Source organism: Solanum tuberosum, unplaced genomic scaffold (assembly GCF_000226075.1).
Source record: "Solanum tuberosum cultivar DM 1-3 516 R44 unplaced genomic scaffold, SolTub_3.0 scf00015, whole genome shotgun sequence".
NCBI lineage: Eukaryota > Viridiplantae > Streptophyta > Magnoliopsida > Solanales > Solanaceae > Solanum > Solanum tuberosum.
Genome location: NW_006238941.1, coordinates 1,059,553 through 1,072,829, shown reverse-complemented (window position 1 = coordinate 1,072,829; position 13,277 = coordinate 1,059,553). Strand labels below are relative to the sequence as shown.

General features: G+C 38.7%; 1 pseudogene; it reads left to right on the top strand.

Moving 5' to 3' along the window:
- The first annotated feature begins 8,590 nt into the window (after nucleotides 1-8,590).
- On the top strand, nucleotides 8,591-12,344 carry LOC107063130 (uncharacterized; annotated as a pseudogene).
- The last annotated feature ends 933 nt before the right edge of the window (nucleotides 12,345-13,277 follow it).

Below are 13,277 nucleotides of genomic sequence, written 5' to 3'. Positions count from 1 at the left end.
CTTTTGTCACCCCCTTTTCCTTTATAACAAAAACAGTATTACAAGATTTTAAATACCAACACTAAGAGGACTAATACACAAGAGAAGGAACTTCCTTAAGGATTTTCACTTGGTTTCAAATATGAGTTCAAATTTAAGAGAAAATCGTGCTAATACTCGAATCAAAAGTTTTTCATACTAAATAAAAGCAAAATCAATGCAAACAAAAAAGATATAATTACTCAAAAAAAGATTAGCAAATGTGCGTCAACAGAATCAAATAAAATGTCACAGAAAATTTTAGAACCACACTCAAATTTGCCTCGCTTGCTCATAAGTCAAACTTAAATGTCCCAACACAAATTACTATACCTTGGAGTTCCTTGATATGCTCACTAGAAGAGATGTGTTGTGCCTGAAACCAGAGAGATTCCAACAATAAGACAGTTGAGAAGATTGATTAAAATTGATGATTAGAATTTAGCAAACCTCAACTAATACTATACCTCCTCAATATTCTAAATCTAAAATTTAGCAGGGGAGCTTTTTAACTTCAATTGACAACAAATAGACCTGAAGCTAATGTAACCTCCTTCTAGATTGCTATATTGTCTTGGAGATGCTTGTTTCTTGAAATCTATACTCTAGAGATTCAGTATAGTTTGACTTAAACCAAATACTGCTTCGGTTGCAATGATGCATGGAGAAAAGAAACAAATCCTGATTGTTAACCTAAAACTGGCAGCTAGATAAGCAAAGCTAGATGCCGAATTCCCAAGCAAGAAGGTTTAGCAGCACAACAGGATAATAATATTGATAATTGCAACATATATGCAAAAACGATTAAATCATACCCGGCAACTGACATCAGCACTGCAGGTTTATCATGCCCGTAAAGAACAGCCTTTAAATCATGTTGGCTGCGCTTTCCACTACAATCAAGGGACCATAATCGAACAATTCCATCTGAACCACCGCTTGCAAGTATTTTACTCGGACAATCACCCAACAATTTGTCTGAAATTGCGGAAACTGAAACATTACAGATTCTGAAGCTTCTTTGACAACTCCCCTAGGAATGAAACCCACAGGCAATACTAAGAAAGTAATGGACAACATAGTTATTTAAGAGTATGGTGTTTTTTATGGTGGATTAGTCTTAGGTATTAGAAAATGATATTACTAAATGGAAATATACAAGAAAGGAAATGAATATTATATCAAAAGTCATTTGTACTATTACGATATATTGTTTATTAATATTGTTTAGCAGTATTATAGAAAATGTACCTCTTGATCTTTGGAATTATGGGCATATCAGTTATATGAAAAAGAACTTGCGCCAATGAATTATTCTCATAAGAGGAATCTTATCAAATAATCAAATTCCTCAAACTTAATAAAGATATTAAGAGCACCCGAAAAAAAAAACAAAGTATAAATTCAAGAACTTCGTAAGTAGAATGAAAACGAAGTACAAATTCAAGAACTTCAGAAGTAGAATGAAGATGTCAAAATCAGTAATTTCTAAGAAAGATAGAATCAAATGCTTACTTACTCACCGATTTATATTTGTAACGCCAGGACCAACAAACAGAAAGAACAAAGAACATAGTTAACAATAACTTAGTAAACTAGAGGACAACTACATTGTATCTGGAGATGATTGTGTAGCAGTCAAAAGTGGCTGGAATGAGTATGGTATAAAATACGGAAAGCCAACAAGTCATTTGATCATCAAACGTATCACTTGCATTTCACCTTACAGTGCATCTATAGCATTAGGAAGTGAAATGTCAGGTGGAATTCAAGATGTGAGAATTCAAGACATTACAACCATCTAGACAAAATCAGGGATAAGGATCAAGACTGGCGTGGGGCGAGGGGGCTACATCAAAGATATATATGTCAAGGGGATGAAACTGCACACTATGAAATGGGTATTTTGGATGACAGACAATTATGGTTCACATGCTGACACTCACTGGGATCCTAAAGCCTTACCAGAGATAAAAGAAATCAATTACCGGGATGTGGTGGCTGAGAACGTGTCAATGGCTGGCCAGCTAGATTAGATATCCGGGGATCCTTTCACTGGAATCTGCATGTCCAATGTAACAATTGGTTTAGCAGAAAAGTCCAAGAATAATCCATGGGATTGTATTAATATTGAAGGAATTAGCAGTAGTGTGCAACCGCCACCTTGTAAGTTGCTAGCTGATTAGGGGCCAAAGAAAAGTGGTATGTCTGCTTTTACTACAGAAAGTTTACCCATAGATAGCATAGAGATGCAAAGATATTCTTATAGATTTAATCTCTGGTAAGCTTTCCATACATGTAATAGTTCTATTACTTAAGTACCCATACTTTTCAAGGCTACTTCAGAATACCCTCAACATTACGCTACAAATATAACTATATAAGGACTTCATGTGTTCTTTTCCAAAATGGATGATTTCATGTTACACTATAAGAAGCAAAACTATGATTCTACAAACCGTGACTATCAACAAATCTAAGAAAGACAAATCTCAAAGTTCATTTACCAGTAAGGAATTGTGAACAACACATTTAAGATAGCAAATTCACGCTTCTGGATATCACCTTGTAGCTGTGAAAGAATTTAGAAACACTAAAGAAAACTAGGTGATTGTTCATAAGAATACAAATCTACAATCACATAGGGCATCCAGATTGAAAAATACATACAACTACCGCCAAACCACTTGAAAGTAAAGATAGGGTCAAATTTTAGGATAACAAGCAGTAATCACTTAGGATTTCCTAGTTCTACCAACCAGAGAGAATCTGGTAACAAGAAGGAATTAGTACTTGGAACATTCTGATCACCTTGAAAGACTAATAGGACAAATCTAACATAAGCTACTAACAGAACCATGAACTTGCCTCCACTGCATTTGATCTACGTTTTCCAAGGATCATTGAGAGGTTTCATAAGTACCCTACAAAATTTATGAAACAACAGAAATTATAAAACAATATCTCTTTCAGTGAGTTGGATCTGGATTGAAGTTCACAGATTCCCTCCAAATGAGCTCCTTGATATTTTCTTCAGTAAAAGATGGCTGCTCAAAGTCAAAACTGAAAGGCCTAGGACAAATAGGCTCCTCATTGATATCCAACAGAGTGATAACAAAGAACGAGAAGAAGGCTGACATAGTCACCGTGTACCTGAATCTATCTCCATCGCCACTGCTCGTAGATTCTCCGATTCCTCTAAATTTGAAGTTCGTCGAATTGTTTATCCCGTCTCTAGGACAAAAGTGAAGAAGGATTAGGGAATCCCCACATGCCATTGATAAGGTTACTGAAGAAATTTTGGGTGAAATTGAGAAGGAGAGAAACTAGGGTTTAGGTTACAATTTTTGAGTAGTGCTTTAGGCAAAAAGCAGCACAAAATTTTGTTTGGGGAAAAACGTTTTTATTTTTGTATTGAGTGTTTTTTTTGGCCAATTAGAAATTGGAGGGAGAGTTGAATACATGGGAGGTGATACAATATTTTGGTGAAAATTTTAAGATAATTATAAGGCCATACTTGTCAAGTGTTGCTTTTAGAATTATAAAAATATCACACTTCAAAAGTGTAATCATATGTGTAAATAAGTGTTGCTAATTATGTAATGATTTGGCAACACTTATAAAGTGTAGCCTATACCATTAAAAAGTACGCTTTATAAGTGTTGCCAATATTACCATAGTCAAAAGGCAAAAACTAAGGCTACGCTTTAAAAGCGTAGTTACAAATATTTCAGGCAACACTTTACAAGCGTTGTCCAGATTTAGTGTAGCCTTATGACTAAAATGGTGTAGTGGGAAGACTAAGGAAATTTGGCTTGGGCAGTGTCCTCTACGGTTGGTAACCTACGACTCGTAGTAGTTCTTACTGCTCATAGGTACCTTCTGACAGTCAGCAGTTGGTCCATCTTTTAGGGAGTGCTTTCTACGGGAATGATCTATTGCTCCTAGATATTTGTACGGCACATCCTATTCAACAGTCATTCATGGAGTGGAGCTCATCTTCTGTGAACTTTTGTGCGACTCACCGTTTATGATTAGCAATAGTGACTACGACTCGTTAGTCCACATCCGTCGTTTCACACATAGATCCAATTGTCAATACTTCGACCTATGAATTACACCTACAACTCGTAGTGGAGATGACGACTCATAGGTCAAGATATACATCACCAAAAACCCTGTTGTTGCAACACTTTAACACCAACTGCTCCAAAACATATTTCCTGCAAAATTCAAGAAAAAACACCATCACATTTAAAAACAAAATGCCTAAGACTCATGCAAAACTCTAAGTTTAATGCATCAAAAGTACTGTAAATTCATGGTACATCTACACCCTCACCTTAAAATCATTGCTTGTCCTCAAGCGATGCAACATACTCTAAACGACACTTATATAGAAGTAACCCAAAAACTCAAGCGATCATATGAAATTTTCTCAATAATCAACCCTCATTATTTATTCTCAACATAGTGCAATTTTTTAGTTAAATCAACAAGCCAACATATATGGATCAATACATGACATAAACACATTCAGATACATTGATAATAATCACAAAGATACCAACTTTTTGATAATGTAACTTGTGCCCTCACCGCAAAGAAATACTTTTGTTGACACAGAATTGGAATTTTATTAGTTTAAGACTTAGTATACACTTACACTCAGAATTGAATTCAATACAATTTTTGTACTATACCATAGGCTTGTCCATATTTTCTACACTTCGACTTTCAAAACCCGTTTAATTAAGATCACTATAGGACTTTCTTAGCTTATAATGTAGGCTTAGGGTCCGGTGTGTTGTATTTAGATATTAAATGACTTTTCTGCCCTCCTTGACATTACATTGGTTATTTTTTCTCTTTTACAACCAATCCTGACACCGTCTTGCTTTTTGCTCTTCTCCTTATGATTCATTGAAGCTCAGGTGTGACTTTGACTTGATTTTCTCACTTGATTCAACTTTCATTCATCTTTTCATTTAAGATTTTCACTTTTTTGTTTCTTTATGTTCACTCACACCATTCTCAAATAGTTTTTTTTTCATTTTTTTCTTCTTTTCTCTACACACAAATCTTTTCATACCTCTTTCATTTCTTGTTTTCCTCCATGATTGCCACCCTCAACTTAGACGTTTAGCATGAGTTGAGGTGTACAATGTCCTAGGAAGGACCAGGGCAAAAATCAAGGTAAAACTCTGAAGTAGCCACCCTCAACTTAGGTTTTTATCTTGAGTTGAGGTACATGATGTCCAAGGAGAGACTGGGGCCAAAACAGAGTTTAAGAATTTATTCAGGGAAGGTGAATTGGGTGCATTGAAAGAATAGTCTTCTTCCAACTCAAAGGATCGAAGGGAGTAATTCATTCATTTGGTTGGTTGTTTTTAGGATTAAGCGGACTCATTATCAACAATGGACTATGATCATTTCCTAATTCACTGTTTCAATCATCTTAGCAAGACCAATGGGGTAAGTTCTATGATCTTAGGCATATTTATATGCCTAAGTTGTCTATATTGACCCATGAACTGATTTGATTGCGAAATGATCTTTAGTTGTTAACTTGATTTTCGGTATATCTTGTGATAATTGTGCACTAACACACATGATTAGTTGTTTCAGGAGCACTCAAAGGAATTGGAGTTGGAATGAAGAAAGAAGGAGCAAAGATGTGCAAGAAAATGGCCAAGGCAAAAACCACCAGTGGTTGGCGCACTGGTTGGCGCGGCGCGTCACTGGTGGTACTTTAGAGTCCCTTCTCAGGCGCGCTCAGAGGCGCAACGCGCCAAGGAGGGGATCTCAGAGTCAAGTGAGAAGCATGACACGTCCCTCTTTTTTGCCGACTTTTCCAAGTGTTAAACATTAAGTAGGATTCCTAATTTGAGTAGTATTTGTTCCCAACTTTTCCTACTATTATAAATAGATCCTTAGGGCTCCAGAATCGTGTTCAACTTTTGATGTAGTGTGCAAGAGCAAGAATTCAAGTTTGTAATAGGTTTAACCCTTTAACTCTTCTATTTTCCGGAATTCGCATGAACTATTGTAATTTATTGTTTTCAAATAGCATAAGTGGCTAAACGCCCTAGTTCTGGGGCTGTAGCTACGAATTGATTGTTGACTATTTAAGGTTGTTGAATTAATTTTTGGTTGTCATTACAAGTTACTTCTATATTCTTGTTTTAGTATTTTATGCTTGCGCACCATAAGATAAATTTAGTGTCTAATCTTAAAATCGAGAGAGGAGAGATTAGATTTACCAGAGAATATATGGAGCTCGATCCACCCATTAGATTGAGGTGATTCGTTTTTAGGAGTGACGCCCAGACGTACACCTTGCTTGGTTATGAAATAGGATGAAATCTTAATGTTCGCCAGTTAGTCTATCTATCCCCGCTCAATGATATAGTTAGATAGCTAACTGGGGTAGGCGACAAGAGGTGTATAACCCGGATCATACTATCAACCCTATAAACCAGTGACTTGATAACTGAAATTAATTCTAAGCCCAATAATGGGATACATGATATTTTAGTATATGCTGCAGCCCTGGAATTGCTTTTAACCTGCTTGAAACATTATATCAAAGTTGTTCAAAATTAGTTACATTTAATTAGTGCATAATTATTAGTAGATAAACAATAAATCATCAACTCTTGAAAAGGTTACTTTCAAATTTTAGTTGTAGAATTAAGTGAATATAAGTTGATCATCAGTCCCTTGGGAACGATAACTCGTTTCTTTAAGAATCTATATTACTTGCGCGACCACGTACACTTTCGTGTATATTGGGGAGCAACAAGTTTTTGGCGCAGCTGCCGGGGACTTAGAAATTGATTTATATTAAGATATTAATTACTTGATCTTAGCTTGTGTATTGCAGGTACTTGAATTTCAGGTCTGGCTCGGAAAGGAGATCTTGTCGAACCTTACAATGAACCGGAAAGAGTTTTGCGCCAGCGCAGAAAAATGAACCAGGGATACCAAGGAGAATTGGGGTTAGGTATTCCGGGAAACTTTGATGATGATAATCAAGACAACGTGAAATACCCAGAAAACGTGAATAACCCAACGAACCCAAATAACCAAGGAGTATTGCCGGTTGTTCCTGCAAGACCAGTCCGTGATGTGGCAGTCCCACTCACAGCCAACTTGGCGTCCAGTATTAGGAAACCTCCACCTAGGGGTAGATTTGAACTAAAGTAGAGCATGGTACAGATCCTCCATACTAATGGGCAATTCACTGGTCTCCCCCATGACGATCCTCAAGTCCATCTTAGGACTTTCATAGACATCACCAACACATACATCCCAATTGGAGTCTCATCAAACTATGTAAGGTTGACTTTGTTCCCATACTCATTGTTAGGAGCGGTAAGACGTTGGTTACACTTTGAGCTACCAAACTCCATCACCACTTGGGATGATCTAGCAAAGAAGTTCCTGAGTAGATTTTTCCCATCCAAGAAAACTGCGAAGTTAAGAGAGGAGATAATAAACTTTGTTCAAAAGCAAGGGGATGACATGTACCAAGCATGGGCACATTTCAAACAAATGTTGATTCCTTGCCCACACCACATGCAAACCAATGAGGTAATTGCTCACACTTTCTTTGAAGGTTTAGACTATAATGCTCGTTCTCTTCTTAATAGTGCAGCAGGTGGACAAGCCCTATCCATAACAAGTGAAGAGTTCTTCGCCCTACTTGATCAACTTTCAGAAAGGAACCAAGGGTATGAGGGGGAAATGTCTAGAACCCCTACCCAAAAGGCTGTAGGGATCTTAGATGTAGACCAAGCTACTGTCATAAATGCTAAATTAGATGCAATGCAACATAACATTATATTGAAATTTAAACAAATAGCTCTAAATCAGGCTCCGGTAAACGTAGTACAACAAGTAGCAAATTGGTGTGAGGTATGTGGTAGTGGAACTCATGAAACCGAGCAATGTGAGGCAAACCCGGATTCCGTAAACTATGTGGGTAATGCACAAAGGCGTGGAGTGCAACAAAATTATGGTAATACTTACAACCCTAGTTGGAAGAACCATCCTAACTTCTCATGGGGTGGGAACCAAAACCAAAATCAGGCACAAGGGGTTAACCAATACCGTTCTCAAGGGGCTGGGCAACAGTACTACAATCCTATCCAAAGCTCAAATTCTAGTGCACCAGAAAGGGGGATGACCAGTGAAGAACTACTCCAAAGGCTCATGACTGAAATAGGGACCAAATTAAATGCTAGACTAGATAAGCAGGATGAGAACATTAGAAACATCCAAATGTCCCAAATGAGTTTAGAGAAACAAGTTGCGCAAGTGGCTAATTCCTTGAACTTGCGTCCTCTTGGTGGGCTTCCCGGTGATACTGAGCCAAATCCAAAGCAAATTGCATGCGGTAAGTACTAGAGTGGGCTGTAATTAGAGGAACCAGCTCCAAAGAAAAGAGACACTGAGATAAGTAACAAAGCAAAAAAGGTGGAAGAGGTAGTAAAAAGCTCCAATGTTGAGGTACCCGTTCCTTAAGAGAAATTACCACCCCCATTTCCACAGCGGCTGAAAAAGCAGAATGAAGATTAATGCTTTGGTAAGTTTCTCTCTCTCCTTAAACAAGTTCACATTAATCTACCTTTGGTTGACATTTTGTAGGGTATCCCGAAGTATGCTAAATACGTGAAGGACATAGTGGCCAGCAAGAGGAGACTCACTGAATATGAAATTGTAGCACTTACTGAGGAATGCAGCTCAAGGATCCAAAACAGACTGCCCAAAAATTTAAAAGATCCGGATAGTTTTACTGTGCAGATTACAATTGGGCAAAGTGTTCATGCCCGGGGGTTGTGTGATTTGGGGGCAAGTATAAATTTAATGCCTCTATCTTTGTATCAAAAGCTTGGGTTGGGTAGTCCAAAGCGAACCACTGTTATTCTCCAATTTGCAGATAGATCCATTGCTAGGCCAGAGGGGCTGGTAGAAGATGTGTTAGTGCAAGTAAGCTCATTGATTTTTCCGGTAGATTTTGTGGTCTTAGACTTTGAACCCGATTCTGAAGTTCCATTCATTTTGGGACGATCTTTCTTGGCCACGGGGAGGGCATTGATTGATGTAGCAGCCGGTCAACTAACCATGAGGGCACATGATAAGGTAGAGGTATTTGATGTTTACCGCGCTTTAAAATTACCTTCTATTTATGAAGAGTTGTCTGCTATTACTGTGGTTGATCGCATAGTGGAATCACAAGTAGTTGTGCCCGAAGATCCTTTAGAAAAACTGTTAGTGGGTCATGAGATAGAGGGAGACACTGAAGCTCAAGAGATTGAATCATGATTAAATCTAGCACTAGTACACACTCGTAGGAATCAAGTAAAGTCACTAGAACGCGAGTTGGGCCCCCTACCAAAGCCATCAATAGAAGAATCCCCTACTTTGGAACTAAAAAATCTACCGGCTCACCTAAGGTATGCTTATTTGGGTACTAATAAAACTTTGCCTGTTATACTTTCTATAGAATTGTCTGACTTACAGGTTGATGCGGCATTGAGGATCTTAAAGCGGAGGAGGAAAGCAATTGGATGGCAGATGGCTGATATTCATGGGATTAGTCCGGCTTTATGCATGCATAGAATTTACATGGAAGAGAATCACAAACCCAAAGCACAACATCAACGTCGACTAAACCCTGTAATGAAAGAAGTGGTCAGAAAGGAAGTCATAAAGTGGCTAGATGCTGGAATTGTGTACCCAATCTCTGATAGTAAGTGGGTAAGTCTGGTACAATGTGTTTCCAAGAAGGGAGGTATGACAGTGGTAAGGAATGAAGATAATGAGTTAATTCCTACTAGAACAGTGACCGGTTGGAGAATTTGCATGAATTACCAGAAACTAAATGATGCTACCTGAAAATATCACTACCCCGTTCCCTTCATTGATCAAATGCTTGACCGAATAGTAGGGTAGGAGTACTATTGTTTCTTAGATGGATATTCCGGTTACAACCAGATTTTGATTGCACCCGAGGATCAGGAAAAGACCACGTTCACTTGTCCTTATGGCACATATGCTTTCAAGCGCATGCCATTTGGACTTTGCAATGCAGCAGCGACTTTTCAAAGGTGTATGATGGAAATTTTTCATGATATGGTGGAAGACTTTGTTGAGGTGGTCATGGATGATTGTTCTGTCTTTGGGAAGTCTTTTGAGGTATGTCTCCGAAATCTTGATAAAGTTCTTGCTAGATGTGAAGATACTAACTTAGTTCTAAACTGGGAAAAGTGTCATTTTTTGTTAAGAGAGGGAATAGTGTTGGGACACAAGGTGTCTAAATCTGGTTTGGAGGTTGATAAGGCTACAATAGAAGTTATTGAGAAATTACCCCCTCCCATTTCTGTAAAAGGTGTGCGTAGTTTTCTTGGTCATGCAGGTTTTTACAGGGGGTTCATCAAGGATTTTTCCAAGATTGCCAGACCTATGTGCAGTCTTTTGGAGAAGGAGGTGAAGTTTGACTTTGATGAGATGTGTTTGAAAGCATTTGAGATGTTGAAGAGGAACTTAGTTGAGACTCCCATCTTAATTGCTCCTGATTGGGGATTACCATTTGAACTCATGTGTGATGCAAGGGACATATCAGTGGGTACAGTGTTGGGACAAAGAAAGAACAAAGTGTTCCACTCGATCTATTATGCAAGCAAGACCCTTGAGTCTACACAAGCTAATTACATAGTGACTGAGAAGGAGATGCTGGCTCTAGTGTTCGCCTTCGACAAGTTCAGATCGTATTTGGTAGGTACTAAAGTGATTGTTTTTACTGACCATGCAGCTATTAGGTACCTATTCAACAAGAGGGATGCTAAACCAAGGCTGATTCGATGGGTATTGCTTCTCCAAGAATTTGACCTTGAGATCAAAGATAGAAAAGGTACTGAGAATCAAATAGCAGATCACTTATCTAGGTTGGAGGATTTTTCACATGTGAATGAAGGTGAGCAAATCCGGGATGATTTTCCGGATGAACAATTTATGGCATTAAATATCTCTCAAGTACCATGGTATGCAGACATTGTGAATTTGATAGTAAGTGTCGAGTATCCTCCGGGTGCAACCACCCAACAAAAGAAAAAGCTCAATCATGATGCCAAGTTCTATATCTGGGATGAACCATTCTTGTTCAAGCAAGGTATAGATCGGGTAGTGAGGAGGTGCATTCCGGAGTCTGAGGTTCACCAAGTACTTGAGAGTTGTCATGCTAGCCCATATGCAGGTCACCATGGAGGAGAGCGTACTGCTCATAAGGTACTACAATCTGGTTTCTTTTGGCCCTCGTTATTTAAAGATTCTATTGCTTTTGTGAAGGGCTGTGATAAATGCCAAAGGTTGGGTACTATTTCAAGAAGACATGAGATGCCGCTAAGTAACATTTTGGAGGTGGAAATCTTTGATGTGTGGGGTATTGACTTCATGGGTCCATTCCCACCATCTAGTGGGAACCAATACATTCTTGTGGCTGTGGATTATGTTAGTAAATGGGTTGAGGCGGTCGCTCTCCCTTCTAATGATTCAAGGGTGGTGATAAAGTTCATATAGAAGAACATCTTCACTCGCTTTTGCACTCCAAGGGCAATTATAAGTGATGGAGGTAAGCACTTCATTAATCATCTTGTTAAAAACCTTCTTGCTAAGTATGGTATTCGTCATAAGGTTGCTACAGCTTACCATCCTCAAACGAGTGGCCAAGTGGAGGTCTCGAATAAAGAGGTGAAGCAAATTTTGCAGAAAACGGTGAATGCGCAGCAAAAAGATTGGTCTGAGAAATTAGATGATGCATTGTGGGCATATAGGACTGCGTATAAGACACCAATAGGAACTTCTCCCTATCACATAGTGTTTGGTAAAACATGTCATCTTCCGGCAGAATTAGAACATCAAGCTTATTGGGCAATTAAAAAGTTCAATTTGGACCCTGAGCCAGCCGGTAAAAAGAGAGTGAATCAGCTGCATGAACTTGAGGATTTCAGACTGCACGCGTATGAGAATGCCAAGCTTTACAAAGAAAAGACGAAGAGGTGGCATGAGAAGCACATAGTAGCTCGTACTTTCAACCAGGAGATAAGGTACTACTTTTTAACTCTAGACTAAGGTTATTCCTTAGAAAACTAAGGTCAAAGTGGAGTGGTCCTTTCGAAGTGGTCAGAATGACACAACATGGAGCTGTTGAGCTCAAAGATACAACTGGCCTTACGTTCTTGGTCAATAGGCAAAGGGTGAAACACTATTTCGGTGAGGATTCGGATCGTGATCGGGAAGCACTTGAGCTAAATGATGAATGATCCCAGTTGCGTCGTGCCGCGACGTTAAATCAAGCGCAACATGGGAGGTAACTCATGAACAATATGTAATAGATAGGTAGTTCTTTTTTGAATTCTTGAAATTTTTGTTTGAGCATAGTTTCAATTCTTAGAATATAGGTTAGTTATAGCAAGATAGGATTTTCTTTCATTATTTGTAACTTAGTGTGTAAAAAAAAAAAAAAAAAAAAAAGGGGATCAGGGGCACTGGTTGGCGTGTCTCGCCAGGGGTCGCACGTTAGAGCACCCTCTCAGGCACGCTTAGAGACGCGTCGCCCCCTATCGTGCCACCACCCAAATTTCTTAATTTTCCGGGTTTCGACCTAGATTTACCCCGACCCACCCCTTAAATCCCTAGAATCTTTCACTCTTCTTCTCATTCTCTCATTCACCCGACCCAACCCCTATATTCTTTCCAACTCTTCTCATCCTTCCTATTCAAATTCCCATTGTCCACCATTAACAAACCCCCATTAAACAAAACCAACCCTTCCCCTCCACCACCTATAAACTCCCCACTTCTGTAACGACCCGAGAGCACCCCTAGCCGTTACATGCGTATTCGACCTCTCGGAGGTCTTATACAAGCCTTAGCATTCATTCATCGCATAGATAATAAAAATCACTAAGAATTTAAAACTTTTACTCAATAAAACCCTAAGACTTCAAGGGTTATCAACATTTGAAAACATCAATACACAAGCGGAACTACTAAGTCTCTTTGGCCAGTCTTAGATAAGAACTTAAAACGTACTAAGGGACATGGCCCCTTTACAAATGAAATGAAACTTAAGTGTCTATTACAATGACTAAGAAACTTCTAAACATAGTCCTCGAATCTTGAGGACATACCAAAGACTTGGAAGAGTAAGCAATCCAAGCAACTACAAAGCACAATCTCCTCCTAGTTACCAC